Here is a 27,894-nt window from a genome sequence, read left to right on the forward strand (position 1 = left end):
TGGCATTTTTTCATTGCTGTTTTCAGTGCTAGAATGTGATTTCTTTCTAGTTTAGCAGCCTTTCATATTTGTTTAGAGAACTCAGAAGGGAAGTAACTTTTGAAATATTATAAATGGTTGACTTGTTGCATAACATATATTTTCCAGGCCCTCTGCTTGTTGTTGAGTGTTGAAGAGATATTACAACTGACAGAACTGTCTTTTCTTCCAGAACTGAAACAAATTAGTAAATGTGAAGTAAAAACGGCCTATTTTGTGGAAATCTTAGAAGGAGAAGTGAAGAGATAGACAAATGGTCTATCAGAACTAACTGAACATAAGCAGAAAGAATCAGATGTATTTTCATATCACACAATGAAAGCTCTTCAGTCCCACAGAGTATTTGTTGTTTGTGTGACTACTAGTTAAATGGACTTCTATTTTTTTCTTCTTCTGGTCTGTATCCACTGAATTGTTATTTTTGTACAGCTGCAGCTTCAGAGCATTTAGCGATTAAATCTCCCCTAAGGATTTGTTTTTGCAAAGACTGGAAGTCTAAGTAATTTTTCTTTGTATTTTTGGTATAATTTGGCTGTTGCTAGGCTAATGGAAATGTTGCTTTCGTATTATTATTGTGCACATTAAAGAACAGGTATAGGATCTCTAGTATGGGGAATTACATAGGTGAATAGGTGAACTATTTTAGTCAAGATACAGCTATTATGGGAGCAAGCTCTGCAGACAATCATCTGTGTCAAAAGGAACTGCAATGGGGGAAAGCTAGGAAAACAAAGAGGTTGGAATGTGGTCCAGCACACTTCAGAGACAGCACCCATGAATGGAGGGCCTCCATCAGAACACATGAAAAGCATCATCAGGCCTTTGTCCTCATGGCTGGAGGAGAGGGAGACCATGCCTCAAGTCTGAAGGTCCCAAAAGTCACTGCAGGGCCCTCCAGCTCGTTGCAGAGAGACCTGGGGAGTAAGTGGGCAAAGGCAAAAATATGGTAAAGCACCATCTGCATTGTCATTCATAAAAGTACTTTATAAATATTCAGAGGACACAATTGTTCACTATGTGTTGGACCCCTAGAGTCCCTCTGACTTGTGGGACTGTCAGCTGAGAAGTCAAATTCCTTCCTGAAAGTTTCTCCTTGTGCAGTCACAAATGTCACCTGGTGCTAGTAAAGAAAAGAAGTTCTGGGAACTAAATCCCTGCACCATCCTTTCCCATTATTGCACTCACCTCTGAGAAAGGAAGAGAGCTCCAGCATCATTCAGAATATTTAAAAAAGGTCCTCTATTTTTTCATTATAATGCATTGTGCAAACATTTAAGTCAAATGATGCTATTTCATTTTAATGTGTAAAATTTCTCAAGTAATAGTTGGGATTAAGCAGAATCAGTTTTAGGTTAATACCTGAAATCAGTATTAACTACAGGACTTTTCATGGTTCTTTTAGCTGATGTCTGTAGTACCCAGTACTCAGTCATGAGACAGGATACCTGAGTACAGACAAGTATCCCTGTATAGCTTTCTCTACCATCCTATTTCTCAGGATGGTTGTGCAAACCTGCTTTTTACAATCACATTTTCCACAGAATTGGTGGAAATGGTGCAGCATATAAGGAGACTCTCTTAGTTCAGATTACATGGAAATAAAGCATCAAAAAATGCACCACACAGAATCAGGCCTTTATCAGTCAAATCAAAATCAAAAATAGATTTTTTGCAGGATCTGTCCCAAACTGTGAGATCCTCATTAGTTTAGGCTGCCCAAGGAAGATGATCTCCTTGATTTTTAAGCCAAACTTTTAAACTGACTGTGAGGTACTTCACGTCTTTGAGTTTATTGATCCATTTAGCTTTCTGTGACTCACATCTGAGGTTTAGAGCTAGGTTCATCTTCTGTAGAAGCACAGCAAGAAGTTTTGGGGTCTGAGACAACATTAATTGAGATATATATGTAATATTAATTATATTATTATAATTATATTATATCTTATATTAATATATAAGATACTATAATATAATAATATTATATAGATTATAATATGATTATGTAGTTTTTAAGTTCTGATGGAGACCCAGACTTGTCTTCTTGAGTAAGAGGCAGATCTTTCCAAGGAGTGGTCAAACAGTGCTCTGCATTGCCCTTCTGAAGATCTGCATCATTACAGACAAACTAAAGACTTTGCTGAATGTGTAAAATCATGTGCTCATTTCCATTTTCAGAACTGACAAATACATAGACATGTAGAATCAGCTAAGTGAAATTGCAAGGAGCAGAGTAGCTCAGGTCCTCTGCCACACTCAGCAGACAACCATTAACACCTGCCAAAAGTTTTGGTGTGCTTCTGAGAGGAATGTGGCTGAACAGGATGGTCAGAACCAGTATAGGTGTGTGCTGGGCCAGGCTGGAAGCTGTTTTATTAACTCAGCAATTAGGGAAAGGCGTATCTCTGTCAGAAGGAGACATCATTCATTCCACACTAGCTTCTTTTAGTTGCTGCCCCAGCTCTCTGGTCAAGAGCAACTGAGCCTGGCTCCAGTGAAACAGTCTGATACTCAGCCTAGTTCTGGCCATGGGCAGACTGTGCAGGTGTGACATTCCCTGGGAGACAGCTCTGGGGACAGCTCAGCCACACCGAGCAGAGGCAATGGCCTTGGCACAGGGCTGCTCCCTACAGCTGAATATGCTTCCCTCTCCACCAGCCATTCTTTTCCTCTTTTAGGGGAGCACTTAGCAGTGGCAAGACTGGAAAGAGCCAAGCACCAGGTTGCCAAGCCTTCAAAAGCAGGGCCCATGGAGGATGAAAGAAGTAATGATGACTTTCCCATCTGTCATTCCTGCTGAATCATTCTCAAGTTCACAGCTCAGGGATAAGGTAAAGTGGATCCAATTTAGTAGAGGACTTCTCTCAGCTCCCTCAGAGGAATAAAAGCTCCATTAAATCCGGACAAATTGAGGATCTGTCCAAAGAAGTTATTTGCTTACCAACTTAACGTCAGCAAAATTTTCTTAGTCCATGCTGCTGAAGAGACTTGAAAAACTAACAATTGCATGCCTCCTTGGTGGGCTGGGAGAAGTTCAGGCTGTGGACGAAGCCCCTAGCCATTCCTGTTGAGTTCTGTGCCCATCTGGAGAGATGAAGCATCACAGGTGACACCTCCTTGAAACTGCAGGTGGAATTGCTTCTTCCCTTTACCTATCTGCCTTCAGGCCAACAGGCTCAAAGCTAGAAAGTCAGGCAGGCATTGCTGGGAAGCCATGCCCAAACACCTCTTCTGTACATGGGCTTTGCTTCACTGGGGTGTAGGATGAGCCATCTGGCTGTGGTGGCTGCTGGGGTGACATCCCAGGGCCTTTGGGTATGGGGAAAGGCCTGGTAGATCAGCAAGTCTGTGCAGAACAATGTCTCCTCAGAAGCGGCAGTACTGAGATCACTTCAAGTGTGATGGGGAACTGTAACCAAAACCATTTGTGGTAATTAAAAACCTCTTGTAATACATGTGTGCTGTATTTAGGATGTGCTTATGGAGTCATTGTGAGTTTTACATTCTGCTAGGACTGGTCTCATGGGCAGCATGCACTAGTCCATGGAGGGTCTGCTCTAAACCCAGTTCCTTCCAGTGGTTTTAGATGAGGCTAAAATAGATTTTCAACCTCTGTTGAAAGAAGAGAAGAAAACCATATTGCATTAATTTACACAAATTGCTCAATATGGAATTTGTCTACAGTAGGACAAAAGTCCTTCCTTTTGTGGAAAAAGCTACAGGACCACCAATGAACTCTATTTAGCACTGCTGTGCCAACCATAGTACTACAGCTGCCCTAGGCAAACAAGCACATCCATGTTAACAACTGGACAACCTTCTCCCACAGGCTTGTACACTGCTCTGGAAATTCTGAGAATCAACATCTATCTCACATCCACAGCTCCCATACAAGGCGGAAAAGTCACTGTTCAGTTTACGTCTGTGTGCTACATCTCTATGGATACCTCCAAAAGCTGCTGGGAGGTGAAAAAACAAAAAAAAGATCAAGCGTTTATAATAGAAGAAAGTGATAAAAATATTTAGTTTGCTATCTAGGAAGAAAAACAAAAAACCCACGCATCCCTTGCAATTCTAAGCACATCATAAAATAATAACACAAAGAGACTGATAAGACTGCAAGGTTACTGTTAATGGATTAGATTCCCAAGAATTTGTGCAATATCAAAGAAGAAGATGATGGAAACTTTTACTGCATGGGGTACCTGTATTAACAGTATTAAGGAAGACCATGCAGAGTTACTGTATCAAAAAATTGCTTGTCCAAAGCCAGTGGCTTGTCCAGAGGAAATGGAGGCTTGCATGATCTCTACATGGGTATAGACCATGTAGACCATGGGTGATGTCTGCATGTAGCTGCTCTGAGGTGTGACTGAGCTACTGAATGGGCAAACAGGTCTTCTAATATGGCTGAAGTTGTGGAACTGGGATCCAAGTGGACAAAAAGGTCATGAGAAGAAAAATAAAATTAACATCTGCTTGCGTGTTTTATTAGCCTGACTTCCTAAGGAAATAGGACTTGCATAACAGTATTACTTGCCCATTTGTTTTTTTTCTGTCCTGCCCTCAAATAACTTCTGATTCTGTTGGCTTATTTCAACTCAATTTATCAGTCAGGTATCAGCCTTAGATATTTTATGTTCCTCCAGGTTTCATGAAAACTGGCAGCTAGACAGAGAAAAGAGCTAAATAAGTACTCCAAATGAGGGGAGGGTTTCAGCATGAATTAAATAATTATCTGGTGTGTTTTGTCTGCCAGCTGGCCAGCCAACATGGTCAAATGACTTCAAGCCCATCAGCAAATCAGTGATTCAGGCTTTTTTTCAGTTTGTGTAGAAAAGAACTGGAAAGCAGGTAAGAGGTAAGTGCATGGTGCCTGAGGGGAGGTGTAGAAGAAAGAAATGTTAAGGAAGCAATGGGGCAGGGGATACCTGGAGGAAGAGGCAGAAGCGTGGGCTGAGGCAGCTCTAGGAACAGAGCAGGGGGAACCGAGGTTACAGAGGTGAGAGAAGGCCACGGTGGAAGGGGTGGGAGTTGTTGCAGGGGAGGCAAGTATGAACACAGTCTTCCTGAAATCAGGACTAATTAGTGCTGCCGCTCACAGGATGGCTTGTATATACAAAGCCTGTCATGAGCACATTACCAGCCTGCTTTCAGAAATGATGAGCACCCCTACCTTGTATGGATTTCAGAGGGAGTCTGATGCTCAACATCAGTAACTCTCAGGTGCTGTCCATATAATTTTAGTTAAATTTGCAATAGCTATACCTAACTGCCTTGCAGCATAAGAGTTATTGGATCATTACACTTTCTTATATCCATCACAGTAAAAGGAAATCTGCAGGGGGTTTTAATTTACATATGCTGGTAAAAACAGAGAAAGAAATGTACCACATAAACTGTCATCCCAATTACCAGAGGTCTACAGGCTATATTATTCTGCTAGATACTCAATTCTTATTTCCTCAATTGCTGTAAAACATATATATGGTTCAAATCAATTAAAAAGAAATGTTTGGGCAAAATCAATAGTGCATCAGCCACAGCAAGATTTAGCAGCCACAACTGAGTTGAAAACATTGTGGAATCTTAAGAGCTGATTCACACCTTACTCAAGTTTTATGTTGGAATAACTTCACTGAAGCATAAACTAGAGCAACAGAGAGCTCTAGTTTATATATATAGCTTTATATAGTTTTTTTAAATAAAGCCAACAGAATGAATGAGCCCAGCAAGAGACCTCCAGAAAGGACTTTATCCTCTGTGCTGTTGTTGAAATCTATTATCCCTTGAGGCATCTGATCAAGCATCCACATCAGTGCTTACACACTTAATTTTTGTGTCTTCTTTAGGAGATATGCAAACCTGTAACTAACTTCAGAATTCCAAAATGAAATTCTGCTGGAAAAAAATTGCTCAGGACTCGGATGTGCTTACTACAATTTTGCCATCAACTAAGTTTGACTATGCCTGAGCTGTATCTCTCCCTCTCACAGAGTTAATCTTTCTCTGGTCACATCTAAAACACTCTTGACAGAGAGGCTTTCTCCCAGGCCCTTGGATTCTTGCTGTCATATCACGCACATTATCACTTATTTCACGGGTACAATATTTCTGTCTTAGAATATTGATACTCAAACCTGCCTTTACCTTATGTGTAGAATGCTAAGCAGTATAATTTAGTATATTTGAAGGAACAATATATTGTCATTTTCAGAAAATCCTGCTTGGGCAACATTTTTCAAAGGGCTTTGAGGGATGAAAAATTGAGTTATGAACAGCTCTCTGTACACCTCTTTCTCTAATTATTTTAATTGTCCCTTCAATTACACACACAGAGGAGCTATTTTTCTGATTTACTCTTGTATTTTAATCGTGGTTTTAAATTCCTCCCATGGCTGAATTTTGAAAATGAAATTAGATCTGCCCATATTGCTTGATATGCTTGTATTACTCTCACAAGTAAGAAGCTTCTGCCTTCAGAAATTTACTCATTTAACAAGCTGTTGTGCCTGCTTTTTTGTTGAGAGAAAGCATTTTGGTTTGGGTTTTTTTCCCACTGAGTAAATTTCCCGGTGATATAGCTAAAGACATAGTGTATGCAGCCAGCTAAGCATGGGAGTGCGTGGGAGCTTCTTTTTTGAAGTATTCATCAACACATCATTGCCTAAAAGTTTCTTTTGCTAAGACATGTATGTTACCAGACACCAAATACAGAACTGCAATTTATGCTGTAGACTGTTTTGCAGGCAACCTAAGGGTGCATAGTTTTGTCAACATTTTAAGCTGCCTAATTGAACTGCTCTGTGTCACAATGTTTATCAGCAAGCATGCCATTCTGGTAAACTTTTACTACATAATCTAACATGCTGAAGCAACAGTGGTGATACTGGACTCTTTGTTGGTTCTTAACGTGTCTCAGAGAGTTGTAAGTGATGCAGGACTTCTCAAGGGAGATAAATAATAATAATAATAATAATAATAATAATAATAATAATAATAATAATAATAATAATACATACCCTTAATATATGAGTAAGCTCTAAAAGGTGACGTGTCATCCCTGAAATGGCAGAAGACCTGCTGATGGACAAATACGGTAAGAGAAGCAGTGACTCAAGCTACTCTATCTTGTGAGATCTCCATTAGGGGAAAGAAAAACAGACCGCAGGAGTGCAGCTCACTAAAGCTGCACTATCATCATTTTCAAAGTGACTAATGCCCTGGCAGAGCACAGGCCAATCTGGATCTCTATCAAGTTTTCACAGAAGAGATTCTGATCTTTATTTATATCCAGTTTAGAGTTCTGAAATTCTGAGGTATTCCTAGCAGTTCCTGCTTGAGAGTAAGCAAAATCAGAATCAGGTGTGGAGGGAGTGTGCAGCTGCACCAAACTCTTTACGGCAATTGGGAGGTTGATCAAGAGGTGCATCCTGATCTGGAAACCCCACAAAGTGCCCTTGAAAAATTTAATCAATTGTGTCTACCCTGAAGCAGTACTGTTCTCAGGCCTCCAAGCTGGCTGCAGCTGGGCTAAGAGCTAGAGCTAAGATACCTGGGAGTAACTTTAATTATTAATTTATTACTTTACTGGGAAGACTGTCACAGAGATACATGTGTATCTGCTTTCTGTGAAGCCCACCAGCCATTAAAACATGCAAGGAACTCGTTTGGCACTTTGAGGAAGATGCAAATACAAGCTGACTCGATTTACATAGCTCTGGAAAGTGAATCTGAAGATATGGACCAGAATCTCAGCTCTCACAGAGGTTCTCTGATTTATAACAGCCAAGGAGCTGGACATAAAGACATGTTCATGTATATACATGGGCCCCTTACTGCACACATAACTCTTAGCAAGTTTCCAATTGCACTTGTAGCTCCAAATGTCTGATTTTACACTCAAACTGCATTTTGAGAATCTTCCTGTTGCAGTTTAGTTATCTGAGTCACCCATTAAGGACAAAATAATCAGTATCATGAAATTTATCTAACTAAATGACAAATCTTCATTTCTGAATATTTCCAGTGAACTGTTTCTGAATGGGTTGCAGATTAAAAAGTGATTCATAGAACACATCAGCAAATGTATTTGCCTGCTTTTGAGAACATAACTCCTGGTAGACAATATCTGAGCAGAAAAGAAGGAATATTATCAAAACAACTAAAATTTTTTAATCATTCATCCTTGTCTGCCAAAGGCATGCTTGCAGAAGACTTAAAAGAATGTACCCACTATAGGTCAAAAGTGCTTTAGAGACACATTTTAAAATAGTTTTAAACTTCTAAAGAACCAGATAAGAGGTTTCTTTCTGTTTTCAAAAATATCTACCTTCGTGCTTTCTATAGAACTCGGAGGCTTCTGAGGGTTGAAGATGTCCAGTGATTTTTATGTGCTCTTTTTACCAGTCAGTGAAAGAGTTACTGGGGGCCCTGTGTCCTCCCAAATGTTCTTGCAGGCATTTTATTATGCTGTAAATCTTGATTTGTTTATTCATGTGAACCCGTTTGTGTATTTTAGATCATATTTTAATTTCTGAAACAATGTCTTCACCATTTCTGAAAATATTACCTCATTTTTCAAATTTTCAGGATTTTCAAACAGCTCAACATTCACAAAATCATTTCCTCAGCACATTAAATACTGAGCTCTTGTGAAAACACAGACAGAGGTACCGTACAGGAACTGTACTAAGCCCCGAATACTTTTAAAAAATTCAGCTTTCATTTTGATGTCTGGCTTTTCTGAGAACACTTACCTTACTAGGGAAGCTGAGTTCCTGCAAATTTAATCATGTAAAGTCTTGTGGCTTAAAATTAATGGGAGACATCATGGCATTCTTCCTTCTGGCTAACAAAAATGTAATCTTTCTAATGTCATGAGGTCATAATGTTCACGACACAATGAACTGTATGTGTGTGGCTATGTTAGTCTAAGAGTGGTAGATGTTGGTCTTATCACTTTCTTATTGTTTAATTATTTGTGTAATTGAACCAAAGAGCATCTTCTGTTTAATCTGAAGGCCTATTGTAGTGGAGTTACTCAGTGCTTTTACATGGCTCTCAATAGGATGACTCACATCGTTACTCCCAGCTGTCATAGTGTAAGACATAAGAAGAATTGTACCTAGAGGGATTATCTCGTTAATTGTGGTCTGTATCAGATATACACTCCGCCTTCTGCAAACTACAGATTGCATGGAATTTACATAGAGTTAAACTAATCTCAAGAAAATTCACAATTTCATAGGACTTGCAGATACGACAGCTCCTGTTTGGTTAAGGAGTAAGGGCAACTGCATGTGACACTATACTGCATCTCACAGTTTCATTCAAGTTCACTGATATACTGTTGGACTTGTTTTCCACACCATCTTATTTCCTTTTTTGAATCTTTTCAAAAAATGTTTACAATAAATTTTTATAGTCATTAGATTTCCAGAACATGAGGGAAGGAAGAAGAAAGGCTCAGGTGTGGTGAGAGAGATTCCCATGCACGTACCTAAACACTAATCTGAATTTTCAGCCGGTTTAAAATGAAATAAAAATAATTTCCCCATAAATTAAACTTCTAATTTACGTGGTTACATAAAAGGAAATTAGACAGAATGCAAAAAGTCACACCTAATCAGGACTTAAATAGATAATGGCTGCTGGATGTATTTTGCGCCACTCTTCTCAGCACCAGGGCGTTAATAGTTGCAGGGTGTTTCAGGCACCAAAAAGTGAGTGCTTCACAGATGTGAAGCCAGGGTGTCTAATCAATGTGCCACTCTCGAGCCTGCTCCCTGGGCCTGAGATGATGTCCTTGGCTCTGTGTGCCAGCACAGCCTCCGCCCTGTGCTGTGGCCGGGGAGCAGGGCAGTGCACAGTCCATCAGCAGGGAATATCCCTCCCTTGCCAGGAAGGCTGTTTTCCTCTGAGGCTGCCAAAAGATACTGCTGGCTGAAGAGTCGCTCTCTCTGAGCCAGAGGCAAATATTCACTTGAACAATGAAATAAACAAATGACTGTAAAATGTATTGTCTGTTATATTGGAATATGTTGCAACATTTCACAGTCTTATTTTCTTTTGCATACCAGTAACGTATGGGATATTAGCTCACACTCATGTAATTTCATGAGGTACAGGACTACAGTGTTACAGAAGGGGAAACAGGAGAAAAAAAGTCATGTTTTAAGCTCATGAAATAGTGAAATGCCTGTGTTGTTTATACTCTGAACAATGCCCCCCTTTTTTTCCCCATTACATTATATGTCTTAGTACAAAATCTGTCTTTAATTTGTTTCTTTTTTTTTTTTTTCAAATGGAAATAAGTATCATTACTATGGGTATTCCATAAAATAAACTATAGCTTAAATAACACAGAATTACCAGCTCTAGAACAAGCTGGTGACAATCACTCCAGTCAACCCACTCCACAGAAAAATACCCTGGTGTTTGCTAGGGTATGTCTGAAGAAAGCCACTGACATCGGAGTACTGTGGATTTTGGTTCAAAATTTATGGCAAAACACATTTTTGTGTTGTCAAACAGATGCCATGCTAACACGATCCTCTGAATACTTTTAAAATCCAGTACTACAATTTTAGGATGAAATCCTAAAAGAAGAGAGAAAAACAGAAATACAAACAGAGCAAGATTAAAACATTTTTTCACCAAGTTTTGAATTTAGGCCTCTTAACAATGCATGTCATACTGGGCATGGGCATGTTGTGTCATGCATGCCTGCTGCAGGTTCCAGTGAGAACCACCATAGCTATATTAAATTACTCCTAAATTCCAGTAAAAGAGGTGTTCCTCATAAGCACTACCTAAATTGTACAGTACAGTTCTTCCTAACAAGAGCTGTCTTTTTGGTAAGTATTTGTGCAGAGGACAGCATGTAATTTATGAGTGGGCCTTCAGGCTCAATAATTTGCAGGGCAACATCAGTAACAGGCAGAAGTTTTTTCTAGACCAAAGGAGATATAGAATGAAATTTCTTTTGCTGCTGGAAGCTGCTAAACACATTATAGCATAAGAAAAGGAAAAGGTAATAATAAATATGCTTGAAATCAGGACAGATGCATCAAAAACTTGAGTGGAATTAGCAATGCTGGCTAAATAGCTTGAAAATTTCATTAGCAGGGATTCTGATATTTTGGACCTGAATGAGTAGAAACAGTAGAGGAAAACAAGGTAAAGTATTTTCAGCAACTAGGGTTTTATACTAGATGTAAAATAGTAAAGTCTTAGTTTCTTGCCTCAACTTCTTAGTTTATAAACCGGAAACAATGGGACTTGCTCTCATCTCATGGGCAGTGCTTGGAAGTTGTTTTAAAGACTAAAAAGTGGTAATTTTGTTAGTACTGAGGATGATGATTGTGTACTACTACTATTACTACTGGTTTCAGAAAGTATTATTATCTAGCTTAAAAAACATTAAATAGGGAGTCTTTCCACGAGCTGTGACTTTCAAAAGGCTGAAATCTTTAAGTTAATAAAGCAAAGTTAATGGAATCAGTTTGAAAGCATAGTATTTAAATATGCAAAATTCTACCTGCATAAAAATCCCTGGTTTCATAATTAAATCCGTTTGCAATAATAAGGCTTCAGATACATGTATTATTAGAAGCAGTGGTTAGCTGGAAATCCCAATGCTCTTGCCTTCCCACCTGAGCCACACCGCAGTGAAAACAAAAAACATATGTTGACTTTTACTTAGGTGCAGCTCATTAAAAACTCTTGCCCGGCTCTGCAACTTGTGGTGCCCAGAAGCTTTAAAGTTCTCCTGTTTGCAGGGAAGCCTGGTTTGCTGTGTGCTGAGTGCTTTGCAACCCTAAAAGAGCTCTGATGCAAAACAATTCGACAAGAGTAACTGGACCAAGTACTTTCAACAGCTCAGGTGGGAAAAGAATTTCCCCTCCCCCTGCCTCATCTCCTGAAATTTTGCCATTGGGTCTTTTATTGTCCTATGACTTCTCACACAGAGATATGAAACTGACGTGAAAGCTTCTAGGCTTGAGCACAAAAGCTTAACCAGAAGTTAAGTAACTAATTACATGAGAAAAAATTGCAGATTTGCTTGGTTTTCTGAGGTCAGGGCTCATTGTTTTTATTTTATTGTGTTTTGTGGGGGTTTTTTTCCACAGTGAAGGAGAGACAACCGGGATTGAATTTAATTATTCAATGACCCCAGGTGGCCTACACTTCTCCATGCCTGTTAGCCACTGAATGCTATCAGAACTGCTTAGCTGAAAGCTGCCTTTTGCATGTTGATGGGCATTGCAAATCCTCCTGCAGAGTTGTCTTTCATGTCAAGACAATATCAAGCACAGCAAAACATCACCATATGTCCTTCTCTCCACTTCTCCCCGTGTTTTGCAGGTTGTATTCTCTTTCTCTGCCACTCGACAAATTTGCTTCCCTGGTGATGAGTGTGAGTGTGTGTGTGTGTGTTCGTTCACAATGTCATATTCTGAGGGGGAGGGGGTGGGGAAGAGGAGAAGCACAGTGCCTTTGCTCAAGATCCTCTTTTTTAGCTAAAAAGAATAGCCACATCTGCTGCTTTGTCCATAGACTGTCTACTCTAATTGTCAATTCCGGTTTTGATTTATTAATATTCACATCCTTAGCTACAGAAATCCTTCTTTCAGAGCAGATGAGTGACTATTTCCCACCTTTTTCCCTCCTGATTAGCAAGTGTCATAGCATTCTTGTTTCTTGCCAGCAAGAATTAATCATGCCACAGAGCCTGATTCTTTGGGGGAAGGAAGTTCTTAAAAGCTCCAAGGAAAAGATGGAGAGAAACAAGCTTGGATTGCTTTAGATTCCTATTATTAACCTGATCTAATTTTGGACATGAAAATTTCCTACAAGGTCTAATTTTGTGTTACTACCAAAATTACAGATTAGAAGGAGGTGAAAAGAAATCCCACTAGGCAGCCTTTAAATGCTTCTATTGAAGTTGTGGTAAATTTTTTATTTCTGTCCATTTGACTGAAAATGTAAATTATTTTGCCTTTTCTAATATTGGTTGCAACATAAGATACAGAGTGTGTGCAGTTTACGGCCTCAATCCATGCTGTCTTTAACAGAAAGGTAGTAAAAATGAAATTAAGGGAAAAAGATAAATGTCAAAATCCTATGATGGCACATCTTGTAATTATCACATCTGCTGCAAAGCTCCTGGAAAATAGCTTTGGAAGCTTGCCATGTTGCAAACAACTCCCACAATGAAGGGGAGCAGCACAGTAAAGGACAATTGATAATAAGATTTTTAAATGGACTTTTAGCATTGTAGTCGGAGGTCTTATCATTTTAACTTTTGTTGTGACTCCTTTTCTATTTTTATCTAAAAGAACATTTTCTCCTTTCATAATGCCCTCTTGGATGACTGGACACTTCATGATGTCCTGCTTGGAAATATGGCATGGCAACAAATTAATCAGTGACAAGAATGGTGGAAAGGAGTGAGAACTAAAGAGAGAATTAATTCTTGAAGCTGCTGCCTTGGGACAGCATCAGCTACTACTACTGATGACCTTTGTCTTTTCATTCATCTTCTTCCCAAGGTTTATAAACTCATTTTCAAGGTTTATAAATGTAAGGCAATGTGACTCTAGGAGCAACTTTGCCTTTTCTTATATGATGTTCACAGTGTGACTTGCTGCTAGTAGCATTACTTTGTGACTTAGTAACCTGCAATATAGTTATGTGCTGAAAAGCATAGTTGAGATAAGTTGAATGCAACCTTGAAGAAAACTTGTGATCACAACCCTTGATCCTCAGATTAATTATCTGTGGGGAAGCATGTATATTTGCACATAATTGCATTTTCTGAGCATCACTGCATAGCATTTTTGTTCACAAATGACTCATCAGTGCTTTGGCCTCATGCTTATAATTCCTTTCAAAGGCAAAAGATTGACAAGATAGTAAAAATAATAATTCACTCCAGTAAAAATAGTAATTCACTCCTCCAAAATAATCAGTTGTTTTTAGTAAATCTTTCTATACAGGACTTTTGTCTTTCCTACTGCCATCATTTGGACACCATTAGGCATAGAATCATAGAATAGTTTGTTTTGGAAGGGACTCCAGAGACCAACTAATTCAGTCCCCAGCCTTGGATGGGGATGCCTTCTGCAAGGCCAGATTACTCAAAGCCCCATCCAATCTGGGCTTAACTCTTCCAGGGATGGGGCATCCACAATTTATCAGGAAAATATTTTTCAATACTTCATCACCCTCCCAGTAAAGAATTTCGTGCTTATATCTATCTAAACCTACCTTCTTTCAGTTTAAAGCCTTTACCCATTTTTCTGTCACTACATGGCAGTCCCTCTCCAGCTTTCCTGGAGCCGTTTTGGGTGCTGGAAGGCTGCTGTAAGTTCTCCCTGGAGCCTTCTCTCCTCCACGCTGAACAACCATCTCTCTTAGCTGCTCTTCAGAGGAGAAGTGTCCCATAAGTCCTGTGGACTTCCTCCAGCATGTCCATGTCCTTCTTATGCTCTGTACCCCAGAGCTGGATACAGTATTCCAGATGGGATCTCACAAGAATGGAATAGAGGAGAAGAATCACCTTCCTTACCTGGCTGGTCACTGTTTTGATGCAGTTCAGCATGCAGCTGGTTTTCTGTGCTGTGAGAGCACAGCTGCCAAGACATGTAGAGCTTCTCATCACCCAGGCTGTCATGAAGGACAAGGTGAAGTGCTTTGCACAAGTCTGGGTAAATGATGCTGCTCGCTCTTCCCTTATCTACCAGTGCTGCAACCCTGTAGTAAAAGGCCACCAAATTTGTCAGGCATGGTTTGTCACTGGTGAAACCATGCTGGCTGTTACCAATAACCTGCTTATCCTTTCAGCTACCGTAGCATAATTTCTGCTCTGTTACCTTGTCAGGCGCTGAGGCCAGCCTATAGTTCCCCACAGCTTCTTAAATATCAGGGTTATTTTTCCCCTTTTCTGGTCAGAGGACTGCCAAAACATCTCAAATGTCATTGATTGTGGCTTAACCTGGGGTTGTCTCATCAGATCCCATGGACTTTTGCATCTTCAGGTTCACTAGATGTTCTTGTATCTGATCTTCTACAGTGGACTCATGGTCTTCGTTCTTCCAATCACTGCCTTCATCTTTTTCAACCTGGGTAATGTGACTAGAGAACTTAATGGTGAACCTTGAGGCAAAAGGGTCACTGAGTACCTCAGCCACGTTCTGGCTAACTAGATCTTTCTGGAGAAGGCCCACATTTTTCCTACTCTTGCTTTATCACCAGTGTACCTATAGAAGCTTTTCTTGCTGCCCTCAATGTCCCTGGTCAGATTCAATTCTACCAGTGATTCAGCTTTCTTAAACTAATCCCTGGGTATTCAATCTGTCCATATTCCTCCCAGGCTACTTGTCCTTGGTCCAAACCTCTGGAGGCTTCCTTCTTGAGTTTGAATCTGTTCAGCAGTTCCATGTTCATCTGTGCACACTCCTAAGGTTTTCACCTGGCTTTCTGTTCATTGGGAAGCTCCTGAGCCTGAAGGAGGTGATCCTTGACCATTATCAGCTTTCCTGGGGTCTTCTTCCCACCAGGGCTTTATCCCGTGGCACTCTACCAAGCAGATCTGTCTGGGCCAGGACAGCTCCTCTGCAGCCCAGGGCTTGCTTTGTCCCTCCTCACTGCCCTGAGGATCTCAACCACCACCATTTCATGGTCTCTGCACCCCAGGCTGTCCTTGAGCTTCACATACCACACCAGCCCCTCCTTCTTGGTGAGAACAAGGTTCAGCACAACACCTCTCCTTGTTGGCTTCTCTATCACTTGGAGAAGGAAGTTACCATTGGGGCATTCCAGGAAACTCCTGAGCTGTTTAATGCCCTGCTGTATTGTCCTTCCAACAGATAGTAGGGTGGTTGAAGTCCCCCATGAGGACCAGGGCTTGAGAACATGAGATTGTTCCTACATGCCTATAGATGACTCATGTCCCCTGTTCCTGCCATTCCTTTAATCCTGGTCCATCATCCAACCCCAGGCAGAGCTCCATGCACTCCAGCCAGTCACTGACATGGAGGGTGACACCCTCTCCTCATCTCCCCTGCTTGTTCTTCCCAGAGAGCCTGTATCTTTCCATTCCAACACTCTAGGCACAGGAGGCACTGCACCACATCTCTGTGACTACATGAGGGAACTAAAGTACTTCTTTTTCATCAAGACTGGAAAAACTAAGCTGCAGGGAGTGGGAGGAATGGGAGGGAGAAAAGTTGTACACAGTATCAGCAGAAGGGCAGCCAAGGTTTATTAACAATATTCTCAATATCTCCCATTATGAACATTTGTCTTCAGACCCCCTGTGTCACATATTTTTAATTAAATTTCCATGAACTTGGAAGAGAATGTCTCTTCCAGCACAGAGAAAACTAATAAACCTTCTGGGACAATGCCTCTTTTTTCCCAGATGGAGAAGAAATGGACTATACATGTTCCCTTGTACTCCTAATGCTTCCAATAAAAAATTAGGAGCATCACCTCCTCTTCTATTACATTCTGAAAAAAAGGAGTGAATCCTGCTCCTTTACCCAAAACAAGAAGAACGGACCACAAGCTCTGGAAGGTGTGGAGTCTGTATGTAGGGAAATATCACATCCTCTTATTCACTAGGACATTCTATGCCCCACAGAGAAGCAGGACTTCCTTTTGCTGCCATTGGTTCAACTTAGGTACCTCTTGTTCATGGGATGGATTCTGCATCTTTCTGTGCTTATCCTTGTGGATTTCTTCTTGCAATCCTCCTTGCATCCTCAACACATCTTATTCAGGGGACCTGGCCAGCTAGCTCAGCATTTGGCAGGGCAGCCACAAAATCGTTTGAGGTTAAAAAACAAAATCCCTTTTTCTTTGGTTCTGGTGTGAAATTTTGATTTGTGCCTCAGAAAAGCTCAGGAAGAACTAAACAACCCTAAGAATGGAGGAGGTTTTACACTGAAAGCACCCACTAGGGTCTGGGGTAAGCCATGCAGTAAAGAGAAGATAATACGGAAAAGCAGCAGTAAAGTGAAGACAACACGGAAAAGCTGGTACAGCTGAGTACTAGTCTACCCACAAGCAATAGAGGGACCAAATGGAAAGTACTGTAAGAATATACACCTAACAGATTTATCATAGTGACCACACAGGTGAGACTGGTACTTCTGAATTTTGGGTCCTTGACTGCCCAACACAGAGTTTGCCTTCAGCCTAATCTTGGTGTGATATTGTATACACAGCAGTTGCATATGTGACCACCCCTCTGCCTTTGGGATGGGAAAAAGTAGCATTTAGTGAAACAGAGAAAACCAAGTTCCACTGTACAAGGTGGGCTAAAATTCTTCATGTGCTCCTCTTGGACATCCCAGGACATCATTCAGCCCAGGAATATCACTGCAAGAACAGTTCCTGTGATTCCCTCTTTGAGATAACTACAAATATAGAAGTTAAACACAAATTCACACAGGCACTGCCATCTTTCTTCAGAAACCTCTGTACGGACTTGTTACATTTCTGACCCAAATCTTTTAATATAGATTTGTTCTGTGGATTTCATCTGAGGCATCTGGAGCTATTACTGTTTCCTATGTTGCAGTAATCTGCAGTCAGTCTTTAGCACATTTCTGTGAGGGAGATTTGGAAAACAACTTGCTTCTCTATTGCATTCGTCTCTTTCTATTAATATCTTGGATCATTTTGGTAGTATTTCTAAATATGAATAAAATATTAATCTGCAGATTAAATACTAAAACCTACTTTGAGCTCAGTTGTGCTACAATAAATCAGGTAGGCCAAAGAACTGCTCAGTATCTGTGCCATATAATTTAGATGAGAATCTGTCCAGTTCTTATACTCTTCTGTTGGAATTAAAGTTACTCTATTTTCTCTGACAGGATAACAATGGTGTTCATGATAAGCTGTCATACACATTTTCAAAGACTTTTTTTCCCCAAACCTTTGCTCTTCCTGCAAATAAAATAAAAATAGACACCAGATTTCACTGCTTTTACAATGTATATATCAGAGGAGCTCCTGCTTTTCAGCACACAGAGCAGAATTTGAAGTCGACACAGAAACAAACCCAGAAGTATAAGAGAGCCCAAAGACTTTCAAATACAAGGTTTGTGTTCTTTTCTTGTCCATCACAGAGAGGTAGTACGGGGGTCCATGATACCCTCTCTTCTTGCAGGCTTATATGAAAGTGCATGACAGGGTACCATGGCTGCAGTTCTGTGAGTGAAGAAGAGATTTAACTATGAATTAACTGGGTTGTTGCAGAGTTAAAGCAGACACACCAGAGCTTCTGCAGTTTCCCTTACTTAATTATAAGTTACTATTTAGCTATTAGATGGAGCATAGATGCGACAACATAAGGAGAAGAGCTCAAGAGAAGCTGGAAAAGGTGTATTTGATCAAACTCTGAATTGTTAGACTTTTGAGGTCAGATTAGGGGCTGTCTTTATAGTCCAGACTCATGCAGGGTTTAGCAAAAGAACTTTAGTCACTGACTGGGGCCTCCAGGCAGAAGAGCAACATGAACAATAAATGGTAACAGCAGTCAAGCAATGCAGGGGTTAATTCATAGCTCTATCTCATAGAGCCAAAGTTGCAAAATAAAATTAGAAGGTCCCATAGCTGTTGGTGCAGGAGGATTATTTTCTGCTGTAATTGTTTTGGCGACCTTTATTTTTTCTCTTCTTCAGCTTTTTAATGGAAAATCCTAAAAGCTAATTTTGAAGCCAGAGACTTAGCAAGAAGACAGCTGAAAATGTTGCCCCATTCCCATCACGTGGTTTCTTAGGAAACAGCTATAGGAGTGCTTTGAGCTCAAGAAATGACTGAACTTACAACATTAAATTGGAAAGCAAAAATCCTGGAATGACGTAGAGACAATTCTCTTGCTTGTCTGCTGGAAACACTGAACTCCTACATGCTAATAATGATGAATTGATCCTGCTAAACTACAGAGTAGAGGTGAAAACAAGGTCAGCTCATCGGTGGGATAGGAGATCCATCCTTCTGCTTGTCAGACAGACATCTTGTCTTAATTCTGAGGGTGAAACTGCTGAAAATTTTCAGAAAATGCTCTTTTCGTCTTCTTGTTCTTTATTTTTTTTTCCCACAAGAGAGTGTTGTAATCACACAGTGACTTAACTGTTCCTAGGTAAACTGGCAATTGTGGAGCACTAAAAACATGCTTGAAGTTATTTGCTGATAGGAGTGCTGATAGGAGTCTAAATCTCACCTCTTGTTCTAATATTAGTTACTGCAATGTTCTTTTTAATAGGCCCAATGTAATGAGGAAGAAATGAGAAATAAAAGGCTGAGGCTGAGTTTGGTTTTGGAAAACAGTCATAATCCTTCTCTTCCTCATCATCATCATCATCAAGAAAAACTGGTCAAGCTAGTCAGGTGAACCAAAAATTCAAATTGACCCAGAAGTGTTCCTAAGCCCAAGGAACAGAGATGAAGCTGGTCAGTTCTGTAGTGCTCATGTTTTACACTGAAGTTATCTTTCCAGTGTGGTTAGCCCCTCTTGCCCACTGAGGATGCAAGTCACAGATGCCAGCACTGCAGTATTTCTGAAAATGGTGTAATCTGCTAGTCAGCACATGTGTCAGTAAAAAACTGCGTCTGTGACCTGGCTGGGCAGTTTGTAATTCCTTCCAAGTACACCCAGAACAATTCAGTTCTGCTGGCCACCCTCCTCTCTGCCTTTCCCTTGGTCTCAAAGAGCAGGAAACAGCACAGGCCATGCTGTACTGGGGCTGTCCAATCTCACCTTCCCTATTCACCACACCTACACTTTCTACTGAGTTTTTCTAGAAAGTTAGAGACAGCTAACAGGAATATAGACAGTTAAGACAAGTAATGGGCAAACGTCACTGAGCATGAATGGGATTGCTGCTCCTGCCATCCCCTGCAAGCTAAAAGGGCCAGAGATGACACTCCTTCTCTCTGTGTTGCAGCTCTTGATGCAAGCTGCTGCTGGATGATTAAAGCAGCTCTCTGTATTTTTGCACACCAGCCAGGGCTGGCATTTCCCCCAACCTCCTGCCCACCCGTGGCAGGTGGGGAGACCTGGCTGGGAAGGGGAGCAGATGGGCAGGAGCACCGTGGCTGCCAGGAGAGCCCACAGGGTAGCAGCAGCACAGATCAGCCAACAGCAACCAAGTAGTGCTGTTTCCCAACCTTTAGGAAAATGTGGCTGGCAGGCTCTATGCAATATCCCAAGGGCTGTGCTCATGGTGCCTTTGGGAAGTTCGTGGGCATTTCAGGACATGATTAGCCTCAGTAAGTTCGTGCTGTACTCCCTAATGCAATGGTCTAAACTTTACTAATAGGATAAGGATGTCATGAGCACATCAGGAATTTAGGGGGTAGGATATCTTCAGGGGCCCAAAGGACAGGTTAACCACTGAAGACTTAAGGAAACTGTAATCATTTTTCTGTTTTCTCAACCATAAAATCATTAGATTTTAATGAAACAGTTTTTAGAAAAATTGCATTACTTTCTTACTCAAGAGAAAACAAGAAAACTGAATTTTATTGTCCAGCTAGCAGACAGGGTTTTTGCTGTAATTATTTTCATTGAACCCAGTAAACGAATGTGTACATATCTGTGTTTTCTGTGCACACAATTTCACAGCCCAGTTTCAAAGGTGTTCTAGATCACTCTCCAAGCTGAAATGTTGTCCCAGTACCAGACCCTGTGGCCTCTTCCTAGGGGACAAAGCTGGCATTAAACTTCTCTGTACTTTAGACCAGGCATCAGTCTTGCCAAACGAAGAACCTGAATGACTGCTCTGCACTTCCTGTGACCTACCATCATACCTCATCAACCACCTCATCTATATGCATATGATCAGGAAATTGCACTTGTTTAGTCTGAGTTTTAGAAGATTTTACGTAGGATCAGGAGAACTAAGTACTTTAATTTTAAATTTTTTTTAAATGGTTATCAAAATATTTGCCTGACTTTAGCAAAACACTTAATAGATTACAGGAAAATAAATCTGACAGTTATTTACATATTAAAAAGTCCACATTATGCCGTAGCACTTTCTCCTCACCTAGGATTATTAAACCACCTCGCCTGTTATCATCAGTTATGGAAACTCTGATCAACACCTATATTGAACAGTCAAATGCTATTGAAAGATAGATAGAAGATATGATCCAATTTTATTTTCTGTGCCCCTGTATAAAAAAACCCAAAACATTTTCTTCAGTCTCATGTCTTTGCTCAAGTATTTGTTACAAGTCTCTAAATCTTTCTTTTTACAGCTTCTACGGAAACCTTCTGGTCATGTGATGGCAGAGCAGAGGAACCATTGATCTATGATGCAAAAGTGTTGTATTTTTAACAGCCAAGAGTCTCAACACAGAAGCTAAAAATCAAAGCTGTTTTCTCTTTCACTGAGGGTCCCCTCCCAGCATAGACAGGAGTCACGTTGGCAGAAGATCACACAAAGTCTCCCTGAGTGGCTCCTAACTAAATTTGTGCAAAAGACTTTCACAGCTTTACACCACAGCTGAAGTTACATGACCAGGAGGGGTCATAAAACTTCTGCTGAACATGGTATCACGAATGATTACTGTTGTTGGAGTAGAGACAGACCCTAAAATCCTGTTTTGAGACATATTCTGGAAATGAGACCTCTTTACAATAGAAGCACTATGCTGCACGGTTAGGAGAGATCGTCACCAAAATCTCTGATGCCCTTGGACTGTTTAGTTCCTTCTGAACTTCTACAGCTGCCTCAGTAGGTGAGGACATGACAGTCCTCACAAAGCAGCCGACTTTGAGAGCAGAAGCAGCCGGGACACCGCACCTGCGTGCTGGCTCTGCTGCACCAAGCAGGGCTGGGTGACCTCAGGGGACACCTCAGGCCACCTGGGCAGAGCTGCACAGATCCATGGAATCAGCCAAGGCAGCAAAACCATCACAAACACCACCACCTTATGCTTTCACTAGTCAGCACGAGGTCATTCAGCCTCAGAAAACACAGGTAAAGGAGAGAGGCAGGGAGAAATGAAATAAATCAGCAAGTGAACAATCTCTTCTATTCTGAGGACAATAAAGCCTTTCCCTTTCACCTGACTCCACAGGATCAGTTTGAGCCAAATCTTCTTTATTAATCAGAATAAATATTTCATGATCATTTTATTACATCTCAGCAAACCAGAAATGTTTCCTTGCTCATTTTTATTTATAGAATGTCTTCTCCAAATTATTTATGTCAAAAGATGCATTTAATCTGTACACAACCAGAAATGTCTTATGCCTTTCAAGGTACATATTTTGATATAAAAATAATACAGGCAGGTTTACATGGCAGGTTAAGCCTGTAATGTGAAATTGCTTGAGCCTGTAGATCCTTATTTTAAGATTTATTCATTAAAAATCCATTATTTTACACAACACCCCATTTTCTGAAAAAAACTTCCCTAGTATTGTCCCTTAGTTCAGGGTTGTCAAGCTTGCCTTATTTTTAGACATTGAATAGCTCTTCATTAAAGCTAATTATTCACTAATATAAGGCAGCAAAAAACCAGATTAAATTGATGTATGAATAATCTAAAGTAGATGTGGAGAAAGGCTTGAAAAATGACCCTATTCCTTATGCCAGCTTGGTCTGTGTGTGGTCTCTCTGATCTATTTCTTTCCTCCTGTTGGTGAGAGGCTCTGACAACCCTTTTAGTGAAAAACACCCACATAAACCAGTGTGTCACCATCATGCATAGGCTCCAAGTCCTTCCCCATATTGCTGCACTGTGCACCCTGCACGGCAAATTCGTTCTGTAATTCTGTGCTGTATCTGACACATAATCCCTTTCTGAGAAAGTTTATCAGCCTTTGCAGGCTGAGTCCAGGACTTTTGGCAAGTTCTTGCACTATGCTACCTCTAATGACATGGTGACACTGTACAAAGCATTTTTCTGGTATCTTGTGGCCAACCATAGCTAATTAACTACAAGCTGGAAAAGCATTACAGTATTGAAATTGTCTAATCCAAATGGAATAAAAACAAAACAAAGGAAAACTCTTTCTCACAACATCTATCATTGCCACATTTCTTCGTGACTTGTTCAATGATTTGTACTATATATGTATTTGTTCTGTTTATTTTACCCTAAATATAGAAACTTTTGCTTGGATTTTTTCACTGACCATGTTCATTCCCAAGTACATCTCTATATATACATAAGAAAAGATCAGTAAATGTTCTGCTGCTTATACTCTCATTTTCATGTAAATGTAGCTCCTAACTGCCTAAATACATTAATTAAGCTGGAAGCAAACTCAAAAGCCAAAAGCTAGTTAATGAACGTCAGCTTCATTCAATACATGAGAATATCAGAAAAGCACTTATAGACATCACAGACTGTCAAAGCAGTGACAAAATAAAGCTTGGAATCTAGATACAGAGTCTTTTTCATTAGCAAGAGATCTATTAATGGATTCTATCCCCTCAATTTACACCATCAGGAAAAGACTCTTTTTAAAGCATTTCCTGGTGTCAAATTAATACTTTTTCTTTCTCAAGCTTCACGTAATTGTCTCAGGCAGTATTTTCTGCAGGCTTTCATCTTGCCATGTCTAGCAGCTATGGAAGCAAGAAAGTCTTAACTTTTTTGACTCTGCTCCCATGCCTCCTTCTGCCGAGCTTTGGATAAAAGAAAGCTTGAACCCTCTCCTTACAGAGAATTGATTGACCACAGCTTTAATGAGCGGCAGCATGCAGATGGTTCTAGAGAGGATGTGGTGGAACAGGCTAGCACAATGAACAAGGAAAACTCAATAATGAGCTGCATACATACCTGATGATAATGCCTTTAGGGTGATCTACTGTGACAATTCAGTGTCTCTTGCCACAGCCAAAAACATTTTAATAATTGTGAGAAAATACTAGAAAAAAACAGTTGCATTTCCTTGAAAGTTTACACAGTGGGCAGGTGTTTTGTAACAGTCCTCATCAGTAATTTTCTTTCTCCATTTTTGTTTAGTACTGACATACAAGGAGTGTCTCCTGAAAACTAGCAAATGGTGCAGATTGCTAGAACAATTCAGTAATGATAAATTATATATTTAAGAATTTTCAGAGTCATATAGAAAGGAATCAATCTCAGACTGATTGTGGGTTTGTAGATTCTTGTGCTATTATAAAAGAGTTTGGTCCATGGGGTAGCTGTAAAGCTATCTTAAGCCCCATAAGTCTAATGAATTTCCTGTTAAAACAAGACTGAATTTTAATGAAAGAATTACCTGTGTTTTTGTAACCATCTACAGCAGTGAAAGGATCAGCAATAGGCCTGGCAGCTAGAAATTCCTCTATTCTAAACTTGCCACCAATTTCACAGACAAGCCACAAAAGATCATATTTTTAAAAACAGACCATCACTGGTCTGCATATTTTCAAAACCAGCCTATGTAGCTCTTGATTTGTGGAAACAAGATACATGGTGAAGTTGATGATAATTATGGGTTCTCAGCAACTTTGATGATGAGATATTTGTTTAGGTACCATAAATCTGATTACAGAAGTCTAAATATAGGTCTTCAGGTCCAGAAACTCTGGACTTTGTTTTCTTCCAAAGGACTGCTTTGTAAAAGTAGAACCGAAATGTTAAAAAAAAAGGCTTACACAAAAAATCTAGCAGAAATAAAGATGAAAGAATAAAAAAGATTGTTGAATTAGAAATAAATGCATTTCTAATGCTTCAGAGTGCTATAACCTTCCAGTAGGATCTGAATAGGAGCTAGAGATCACAGCTAAACACACCCTGTACATAAGATTTGTCAGGTAATGATTATACAAATAATTGGGAGAATAATAACATCAGTCCAATTCAAAATTCCTTAGCCCAGCAATTTAGTGTCAGACACATTCCAGACATCTCTCAGTGCTGATCACAGCTCTCCGTATTTGCATATGCAATTACTGAATTTACATTTATATATTACTAAGTATGTATGCAATTATATGCAAAACTATGTTTTATAAATGAATATGTATTTTAAAGCGGCTCTTGATTGTATAACTCTTAGCATGGAAATATAATGATGGATTTCAAACATTCAAAGAGTTTTGGCCTTTACAGTCCATATGATAAAACCAAAAAAGAGATAAAGACGTTGTCACACATGACGTGAAGGAGATTGTGACTCCCTGACCAAAGTCCCCGCCGAACCAGGGGGTTCATTTCAGGAGCTGCATTCATCTGGTGACAGCAACTGGTCCACACTCTGCCCTACCATGTAAATTAATTACATACATGGCATTGCAAAGACATACTGTCCCCATAAGTGCATTCTGACTGATGATGATGTACCTTCACATCCCTGTGGATCAGCTAGACAGTAAATTGGGTGCATACTCTATGATCCTGTCTGTTTTGCTGTTACAGCTGCTCGGGTGCTGATGAACAAACCTATCACTCTTTCTAAATGGACTGGTGACAGCACCACAAAATTAGCCAGGGCCTGTTTTCTCAATCAAGGCAGTTTTTGCAGCCTGGGTGTGATAGAGATGCAACGACACTGTGGACAGTGCACACAAAATTCCCTGGCACTGTTGCATGGCACATTCATGGCTTGTGCATTTGCACACCCAGGCCTGGCCTCTGGTCCCTGCCACGCTCCCACACAATGCCATGTGTGCTGGAGGTGTGTCTGGTCATGTGTCTGCTCCTTTATGCCAAACAAAGCAACAACAGACTCAGGTCTCTGCTGCCTAATGCAGTGACCTGAAAAGCACTGCAGTCTTATGAATATGAAGCTTCTCGTAGCTCTTTTTGCCCTTCTACCATACCACTAAATGTACTTGATAGCTTAAACAAAAGCAAACATTTAGCAGACAAAAAGTGCAGATGGGAACTTGGTTGATACTAGTGGATTAAAGGTTTTACATGTCCATATAACAACCTGACAAAATAATTAACCAGAAACTGATATATATTTACCAGGAAACTTTTAAAGTTGACATGTGGAGATTTTCTTAAGCTAGTCCATAGTTTGGTTAGCAATATTTTATGAGAATGTGAACATCTTGATAAGGCTGAAACTTGTCCACTTCCCATTTTTCTTAATAAACCAGATTTTCCTGGGAGAACCAAAAGATTCTCAAGCCAGCCTCTGAGCAAACTCCATATAGCTGCTCATGATGCCTACACAAAATTAGGATAGTAATCCTTAGCAAATGCACATCCCATGATAAACTTGCTTCTCAAGCCAGCCATGTAGATTGGAGTTTTAAAAGAGGCCACAAAATAATTAGGAGTGATCATCATACAACTGTATTATGAAAGTGTTTGCAGATTAATGACTCAAGCTTGTGCACCCCTTATGGGAGCTTGGGCAGGCCAGGCTTAGTCTCTCCCCCTGCTGAACTGAGCTCAGTATTCTTGAAGGACAAAAATTGTGCAAGGTTTGGGCTGAGTCAATAGACAACAAACCACAGATCACAGAATATTCTGAGTTGGAGGGACCCACAAGAAACATTAAGGACAGCTTCACAACCTGGTTGTTATTAGTCTGATGATCTGACTCAGGGAGAAAAACCTCAGGGTTATTAGATATAACAATAAAACAGCACTATCAGTTTTAAGAGCAATTTGACTGTAGGTATAGTGGAGTGAAGACTGGATGAAAAAGGAGCTACAGGCTTGTTGAAAAGTGACTGGACAGTTTATGTCATGGACACAGAGATGTCAAGAGAGGGTTGGCTAGGTAATAATTTTGGTTCACGTCAGCTTGAATTTGATTGGTCTCTCAATTTCAATTGAAGTTAATTAAATTGGAAAGGAATTGGAACCTCTTTAAATATCAGAGAATTGAGGCTAACCCTGTTTCCAGGGCTCCAGTCATGATTCTTACGGTTTTCTTGTAAGTTGTTTGTGAACTGTCCACAAAGGTCTCATGAGAAAATCCATCATGATGTATAGTTCCCCATATTCTGAAGAACTATATTCTGCTATTCACAAAATCTTGCCAAATATTCCTCTCCTTTTTGCTCCAAAAAGAGGGTATAAGCAGGCAGGAAGAATGGCAAGCAGCAGTCTACTGAGCTAAAGGTGCTGGTAAATACCCACCCTGCCCTTTTCCTTCCCTGTGCTAAATTATGCTCTCTGTGTTCTCAGGTTCAGTGACAAAGCATACATCAGCAGCATATTTCCTCCATACTCTTCTTGGATATATAAGCTGAAGCAGCCACAGAGAAAATGCTTGGATGTTGGCATTTTTGGAACAACCTTGGCAGGCATCCTGCTTAAAAGGTGATTTCTATTTCACTAATTAATTCATCAGTAGTAAATGTGCTTTAATGACAGAATTTTTTGGATGAGGTTCAGAGTCTCATTAGCCTTAATCATATTAACCTAATATAGTTATTTATATCAGGCAGAACAAAGTGCAACACTTCACCATGGGATGTTCTTCTTTAAAGATAATACCAGTGTTGGAATTAAAGGAACCTGCAATACTTCTTGCTGGTTGAGCCATATGGAATGATAATGTCAGGCAAACTCACTATCCCTATTCCTTAGGAGCTTCCCTGAAAAAAAATGAGCATGCTGGTTAAATGATTTGTCCTTCCAATTTCTTAAAGCCAGAGACCATGGACATTGCATGCTTACATAATAATTTGTATGAAATCTTACACATGATTGAAGACCAAGTAGACAATGCATTTCATAATGTTAGGTTTCTTTGAGTTGTATCAGATGATCTCCCAGATATTAAGTGATACTGTGATTTTGATTTTCTACATACAAAAAGAAGGCTGGAGTGTGGATAGAAGGAATAAGATTCCTCTCATTCCAGACGATAAAGAAGAAAAGCTGAGAAACTGGGTTAAG

General features: G+C 40.1%; 2 long non-coding RNA genes across 3 annotated transcripts in view; one reads left to right on the forward strand and one right to left on the reverse strand.

Moving 5' to 3' along the window:
• LOC148219726 (uncharacterized) overlaps nt 1-27,894 on the forward strand; it is a 75,994-nt gene that overhangs the window by 41,533 nt on the left and 6,567 nt on the right. For both annotated transcript variants that reach the window (XR_015799648.1, XR_015799649.1), the window contains exon 2: nt 27,178-27,312. This is a non-coding gene — a long non-coding RNA (uncharacterized LOC148219726). The remainder of the gene's footprint in view (nt 1-27,177; nt 27,313-27,894) is intronic.
• The window catches only part of LOC148219727 (uncharacterized), a 177,967-nt gene that overhangs the window by 38,492 nt on the left and 111,581 nt on the right, over nt 1-27,894 (reverse strand). The gene's annotated exons all lie outside the window — the stretch shown is intronic.

Source organism: Sturnus vulgaris, chromosome Z (genome assembly GCF_052056855.1).
Source record: "Sturnus vulgaris isolate bStuVul1 chromosome Z, bStuVul1.hap1, whole genome shotgun sequence".
Classification (NCBI taxonomy): Eukaryota; Metazoa; Chordata; class Aves; order Passeriformes; family Sturnidae; genus Sturnus; species Sturnus vulgaris.